Genomic DNA, 8,333 nt, shown 5'->3' on the forward strand with positions numbered 1-8,333 from the left:
GACATCAACAGTCGCCAAGCACCTTGAGACGCTGCCCTCCCCCCGCGCCCCAAAGCCTCGCCCATCACCCTCATACCCACCCACCTCACCCCGTCCACCCAGGGCTTCCAGAAATACTGAACTATGGGATCCTGGGAAGGAGGGAGGGAGGGTGAGGAGAGGGGGGGGAGGATTCTGAATTAGATAGGCGTGTTTTCAATGTGTGTGTGTGTGTGTGTGTGTGTGTGTGTGTGTGTGCGTGTGTGTTTGTGTGTCTGCTGAGAGACAGTGAGCAAGTGTCTTCTTGTGTGTGTGCGCGTGTGTGTGTACAAGAATGGAAGTGTAGAGTTAAATCGTGGTAAGTGTGGGTTACCAACTGTGTGTGTGTGTGTGTGTGTGTGTGTGTGTGTGTGTGTGTGTGTGTGTGTGTGTGTGTGTGTGAGTATTTGTGTGTGTGTTTGTGTGTGAGTGCATGGACATGTTTGCACGTGTGTGTGTGTGTGTGTGTGTGTGTGTGTGTGTGATGGGCATAGGGGTTTTACAGTAGAAGCAGGTTGATTGTTCATTCATAGACGAGTGCGGACACATTCATTGAGGTAGTTCAAAGAGTGGGAGGGTTTGTGTTTGCGTGTTTGACCGTGGGTGTATGCTTGTGTGTGTGCGTGTGTGTGTGTGTGTGTGTGTGTGTGTGTGTGTCTGTGTGTGTGTGTGAGAGAGCGTGTGTGTGTGTGTGTGTGTGGATAAGAGGGGGTGGGTGGGGGGGCCACACGTGATGCCTTGCACCTTGTGTTTAGAAGACCCTTGACGGGGGGCCCAGTGATGTTAGCCGGCCCTCTGTCTGCTTAGAGCAAGAGGAGTGAACTATACTGGGTTCTATTTCCAATAGTTATTACATTGTCTTGATGGGGTCTTTTTTCTGTAAATGTAAATAAATAATTTATATCACGAAATGTAACCACCCGCCTCTTGTCTTTTTCCTTCTTTCCATTCCAGTGGAGCTTTCCATAAGGCTCTGTGGAGAACAATGGGTTCATGTCCTTAACGGGTTTTAAGATGGCAAAGACAAAAACATGAATAGACCTTTATTCAGAGTCCCTCATAACACCGATAATGGGTCTGCTCCTTTTATGTACAAGTAGGGTAGGATTATAAGATTATAGTATGGTATGAGGACACAACCTCTCTCTCTCTCTCTCTCTCTCTCTCTCTGTCTCTCCCTCTCTCTCTCTCTCTCTCTCACTCTCTCTCTCTCTCTCTCTCTGTCTCTCTCCCTCTCTCTCTCTCTGTCTCTCTCTCTATATACTGTATATATGTCTTCTGATGCTCCTGTGTGTTTGCTTACCTGGTGTAGTGAGCCAGTGAGACAGAAGAGTCACCTTTGCTAGTGTGGCCTGAAGGTAAAGTGTACCTCATCAGCCATTGGTCTCTCTTAAGAAGACCGCATTGGAGCGCAATGATTCTTCTCATCAAAAGGCCAAATGTTTGCCTTTGGAGCGATTCACAATGGTTTTGTTCCCTTTGGGCTCCTTTGATTTGATGTTTTGTTTACACCGTATAACATCCCCACAGCACACTTTTAATATCTTAATTGTTCATTTATTGATTATTAATAAATATATGAATTTCCCTTTCCATAATGTGTGCACCTTTTACCTTGTCATTGTTATACTATTTGTAAACAATATGTACTTGAGAAATAGCTTAACTATAAATATGCGTAAATCATAAATAAGATAACTTATCCAGATGACCCTAAATTATATACCCTATCATTTCTATGACGCAATTAATTTGGGTCAATGACGACATCAGTTATATTGAACAACTATTCCTCCACAAGATGGCGGTGTTAAACCAGAATACATAACAGTTGCCTCAGCGCTCATTTATATTGGACCGCAATAATTTGTGATTAAATGTTGTCGGATAATCCACTTAAAACTTCAAACAATCCTACACTTGTACAACTATATGCATATATGTATTATTAAATTTAAGGTATTTCTACTCACTTTCACACGTTATCAGACGTACAGTTGTCGTTGCCTTGTGGTTAAGGCGATAGAACAACTATATTCCTCCGCCAGATGGCGGTGTTACACTAGAATACATAACAGTTGCCTCAGCGCTCATTTATATTGGACCGCAATAATTTGTGATTAAATGTTGTCGGATAATCCACTTAAAACTTCAAACAATCCTACACTTGTTCAACTATAAGCATATATGTATTATTAAATTTAAGGTATTTCTACTCACTTTCACACGTTATCAGACGTACAGTTGTCGTGGCCGTGTGGTTAAGGCGATAGAACAACTATATCCCCGCCAGATGGCGGTGTTACACTAGAATATATAACAGTTGCCTCAAAGTTCATGTATATTGGACCGCAATAAATTGTGTTTAAATGTTGCCGGATAATCCACAAAAACCTATATATATATAGACATATTCATATAGAATATTATATTTAAGGTATAGGTAATCACCGTATCATGTATGAAGATGTACAGTTGTCGTGGCCGAGTGGTTAAGGCGATGGACTAGAAATCCATTGGGATCTTCCCGCGCAGGTTCGAATCCTGCCGACAACGATATTTTTTTGTTTTCAGGGAATATTATACTTTGCAATGGACAACAAGTTGTATCTTAACCATCCAGAATGTATGTATCAGACGGTTGTATCTCAGGAAATGTCAGTTGACCGTAAGGTTGTTAATATTGTGAAGTGCTTTCCACATCGTTTTAAGGGTCAGCCAGGATCACTGAAAGGGTCGCTCTGCTAGACTTGTAGAATTTCCCACGATGATCTTCAAAGAAAACTCTTGTTTGTGTATGTGTGAGAGTGTGTGTGTTTGTTTATCTGTGTTTGCATGTACACATGTGTGTATATGCATGCGTACATGTGTTTTGCATATACGTGTGTGTGTGTGTGTGTGTGTGTGTGCGCGTGCGTGGGTGTGTGTGTGCGTGTGTGTGTGTGTGTGTGATTGTGTATGTGTGTTTGTGTGCGCTTGTAGATGTGTGTGTTTCCCTATGCACATGTGTCGTTATGTGTGTGTGCATACGTGCATGCGTGTTTGAATACTCTCGTAGGTGTGTGTGTTTGCATACGTGCCTGAGTGGGTGTGTGCCTGCTATCGTCTGTGCTAGCGTGTGTGTGTGTGTGTGTGTGTGTGTGTGTGTGTGTGTGTGTGTGTGTGTGTGTGTGTGTGTGTGTGTGTGTGTGTGTGTGTGTGTGTTTGTGTGTCCTCCCCTGACGGCCCACAGGGCTGTGGTGGTCTGAAAGGTGCTTCCCGTTTCAGGCTACAGGCCCAGCCAACATAAGCCTGCCAGCTTCCTGTCCTCTCTCCGGTCCCCCTGCTCTTCTTCCCAATCCCATATCCCAACGGGGGCCACCGGGGGCCAGGGTGGAGCAGGAAGAGGGCCCTCTGGAAAATGTCTGAGCACCGGACCATCCGTTGCGGTCTGGAAGGAGCGGGGGTTGTGTTCTGGGTCTAAGTGTGGGAATGTTGTCACTCAGGAATGTCTGCATCGTAACACCCCCCCGCCCCCCCAACAGACAGTTCAGGGTTCAGGTAATGGTTTCATACTATCTACCTGATGCTGTTGTCCATAGTGACCTACAGTCAATTGGGTTACATGTAGTGGACAGAGGGCAAAAGGTGTAGATGTGTCTGTGTTAAATTAGGAAAGTAGACAGGGCTGTCTAAACGAGGAAGCAAGTGTTTACGTTTTGAACAGGGCCAGGCGAGGAGTGTGATTTTACTGTGTTTTGCATTGCTGCTGCATAAAGGTTTGAGGTGGGGATTTGCAAGGGTTTTGTGTGGCTTTGAGAGGAGAATATAAAATTAGTATTAATCATTTGTTGGGTGAGGCGAAGTCAACAAAGGAAGGGTTAATAAACCAATGTCATCATTCTATCCCCAGGACAACCACATCAAATGACGATGATGATCCACCTTAGAGTCAAATTTATGCCTACCTTCCCAATAACCAAATATACAAAAACCCAGCTATGATCATACTCCGATACCCCATATGCACACAAACAATCCTACAGACACATGTAAAAGGGCCCATCAAATAATGATGTCTTTCATACCAGGGCCTACAAGCGGTGGTGATTTGAAGCACATGATCGCTGATATTACAACCCAAATTTCGAAACCAACTTTGACCGTTGTCAACTTACCCTCTAACGCGCAACCAATCTTTATTAAGTGGGAATCTAACCTCGCCAAAGTCGCATCTTTATTCGACGTACGAAAAGAGAATCCCTTTTTTTTTAACTGGCCTGACTCGACTCGGTTGGACTCGGCGCGGCTGGGTTTTGCGCCTCCATTTCAACAGTGCTTGAAGGTGTGGCTGATATTGATGAAGCGCTCATCTTGACTCGATGACACAACACCACACACACTTTATATCATAGCCCATCTTTACATTAGATTGAATCATCTAACACCCTAACCCTAACATTTAATCTATTTGGTTTGTTTCAGACAGAGACAGTGATGCTAGCTGCTACTCATTTATTTTTTACATTCGTGGAATGCATGTATTCTCGCGTTCTTCGGCTAATTCGTTTTCTACAGAGAAAGGTAGGCTACACCTTTCTAGAGAGAGAGAGAGAGCTCATTAAAATCACTCTCGTCATCAGCGCCTGTAAACCGCCACAGCCCCTGTGAGGACAGTGACCGACAAATGAACACCAAACCAGTGCTCGGGTCACCCGCTTCACGGACAGGAACCAAATAAGAGCCGGTGGGGTAATCACGGTGGGATTAGAGAGTCTGCGTTCCTCAGAGACAAGCAGTTTCTAAACCTCCCATACACAACCACACACATACACACGCCCTCAAGCGTGGGTGCGCGCAGACAAACAAGCCCACACACACGGGGCAGGATAGTCGTGGCGTTAGGTGTGCCGTCTAGACCTGGACGATCCTGAATCAGTTCAAACTGCCTTTAAGTTCCTCAAAAAAAGCTTTTGAAACAAGCTGTTAAAACAATGTAAAAGGTAATCAAATAACAATGAAAACAGTATGTGAATCGATCCTATCTGCTTTCAGTGTACTTCACCCAGTTTGAAACAGTTATTACAACTGTAGTGATATGGATTTAACAATCAACTATCTCTACCTCGACTCAATTTCAGGGAAGATTATCCAACCGTTCCAGAAATTGATATTGCAAACACATACAGTATGTGCATAAACACACACAGACACACACACACAGACGCGCGAACACACACACACACACACACACACACACAGACACACACACACACACACACACACCACAAATCACTTTAAACTATACCCATTCACAGTTACAATCCAAACACATAAACACCCATTTGAGGAATGTCTTCGGATTGGTCCATTAACTTAAAAATTGATAGGTTGAAACACATGAAACACACACACTCACAGAGACACACACCTTCAGCCAACCATGTAATAATGGACCAAAACCATGAATCAAACAAGTGTGTGTGTGTGTGTGTGTGTGTGTGTGTGTGTGTGTGTGTGTGTGTGTGTGTATGACACACTGTGGCCTGTGTGAAATGGTGGTCATTTAAACACACATCTGTTTCAGGGGTGGCACGCGGCGGCTGCAGGGCCTTTGATGTAGCAAGGAGAGGTTAACTCGGCTTCCTTAGCCCCCCTCCCTCGGCCCGGGCCCACTCAGACTGCAGGTCTGTGCGGGGCAGACTGGTCACATCCCAGCTGGGCCACTCAACCGTGTCATCATGAGGTGTGTGTGTGACCACCTGTGACCACAGTTGTGGTGTTTTTGGGTAATCACCCACGCCAGGCTGTCATTTAGCCGCTCAGGGGCCCCATGTGGCGGCCATGACACCTGCTGATGTAACATCATCGAGCAGTGGAGGAAGAATCAGGTGTGTGTGTGTGTGTGTGTGTGTGTGTGTGTGTGTGTGTGTGTGTGTGTGTGTGTGTGTGTGTGTGTGTGTGTGCGTGTGTGTGTGTGTGTTTATTTTTGAAATGGAAAAAGATGGATTGCTTCCAAACTTTGGAATCTTTCCTTTATATGGAGAAATTATTCTGGTAAAAAAAGAGATAGGGTCAATTACAAGCCGTGTGTGTGTGTGTGTGTGTGTGTGCGTGTGTGTGTGTGTGTGTGTGTGTGTGTGTGTGTGTGTGTGTGTGTGTGTGTGTGTGTGTGTGAATGTTCATGTACGTATGTGTTAGTGAATGTGCTGTAATCATAGTGGGCGTGAGGTGTAGCATTTCAGCGCGTCCTCAAGTCTAGCAGGTCCTCTCTATGTGAGAGGCAACAATTTTTGTGTCCCTGCAGAAGCCTGACGCTGTGTGTGTGTGTGTGTGTGTGTGTGTGTGTGTGTGTGTGTGTGTGTGTGTGTGTGTGTGTGTGTGCGTGTGCATTTGCGTGTGTATGTGTGTGTGTCCCATTCCGACATCCATGTCAGGAAGTTACATTTTGAAAAATAGTCCATTAGCATTTCTATAGCTATTGACATCTACCTTAAGTCTAACAGAAACTAAACCTTGACCTACTTGTATTCAGCTATGATTTGGACTGTTTTCTTTATTCATATCCATTTTAAAAGTCATGCCTGATCTTGCAGAAGCAACTTTTCCAAACAAGTCGTTGCATTTTTTCTTGACTTTTCTTGTCATATGAAAAGGGATTAAGTAGCTTGGAAGAATGAATATAGGCCATTCCAAACCAGTTTATCTGCCTTTGGATGAATACAGGGGGGCACCAAAATGCAAAACGTTTGCAAATATCCCAACCTCACATCACATGGCTTTGTGTCCTTTTGTTTTAAATATTCAAAGTTGGGTTTGCTAGCGCATTAGCTGTTGTTGCTACAGGTGGCAGGCTAAACTGTGGGACATTAGCCAGTTTTTAGAATGGGCTGCTACACTCCTGGCCTTTCTCCACACAATACCAGCTCCCCAACCCTCTAGAAAACACTTAGATTCAATCAATACGACCTGCAGGGACATGTTGATCCAATAGGCCTATAGGCGTGGGTTGAACACTCCTGAGAATGATACACCCGGTTATTTACGGATTTTCGCAGCGTCGGAGGGTGATGTTATTCGGTAACTTCAGCTCCATGACATTTTGTATAATGATTTAAATCTTGAGATGTTCAAGTTTTGTGTAATAACTTTAATCACAGGTTGAATCAAACAATTAATGACCTGTCAAATAAACCAAAAAAGTATGTCTGTAAAGTTTTTGAAGATAATTTCAATAAATGGTTTAATTATCTGTACTATATTATGGGTGGGACAGTGGAATGTATGTGTTTGTGTCTCCCTCTTTAAATGTCACACGCACACACACACACACACACACACACACACACACGCAAACACATACAGATGCCAAGGAGACTGGCCACCTGAAGGAATATAATAAGGGAAATGTCATATATACACGGAATCAGCAGACATTTCGGATCAGGGAATATACAGTGTCCGGGATGAGATGGATGGAACAAAAAAAGGGAAGATGAAGTAGAAAGAATGACAGGATGGGAGTGCCTGTCCCTCTACTCCGATCCTCAGGGCAGATATGAGGAAGGTCGAGGTTCAAGCACTGAGGTCGTCCGAGGTCGGTTTAACACAGGCGGAAGAAAGAGCTGTGATTACATCCACCAACAACATGGTCTTATCTAGTAGACGGCACCGAATCCTTTGATTTAGCATTTTCCTTTCCTGAGATGCAAGACAAAGATGATGTGTTTGGACAAGTTTGTAAGACTTTATCTAGGCCATTTGAGGCTGATGGTATTGAAAGATGATGGTTTGCCGGGAGTGTCTCATTCCCAAGCTCATTCCTAAAAATGACCGAGAGGTGACAGACAACAATACCTGCGTGGACTCCTAGAGAGAATTGCATTGCTTGTGGACTGTCCATTAAACTCAATCCAACTTTATTTATGAAGCACTCTTTGTGCACGAAATTCACTGAAATGATGGACTATTGATGTAAAAAGTGTCATCAGTGGTCTTTGCACATTTTTTGCACATAAGAAGAAGTACTCTATTGGGAAATATCAGAGCATGACAGTTCTCCTTTCAAGCTAGGGTAGGCAATTTATTCTAGAAGCATTATTCGTCATATTTGTGGAAATTCTCTTTACGTCCCGACTGCAATCAATATTTCCATGGTTTGACAAAGAAGCGAGATAACGTAGATATTTGCGGCTGTCGCAGGCCTCTAATAAGCTTGTCCAATCATCTCTTTAGGCCCGAATGAAATAGTTGGATAAGCTACCTGTCTGTCAACCTACTGCCCTTGCCACCTTCTGCACTGCCTGTGAACTCATATCATGGGTTTATGGGGAGGG

This window comes from Pollachius pollachius (genome assembly GCF_949987615.1).
Source record: "Pollachius pollachius genome assembly, chromosome: 3".
In the NCBI taxonomy this organism is placed as follows: Eukaryota; Metazoa; Chordata; class Actinopteri; order Gadiformes; family Gadidae; genus Pollachius; species Pollachius pollachius.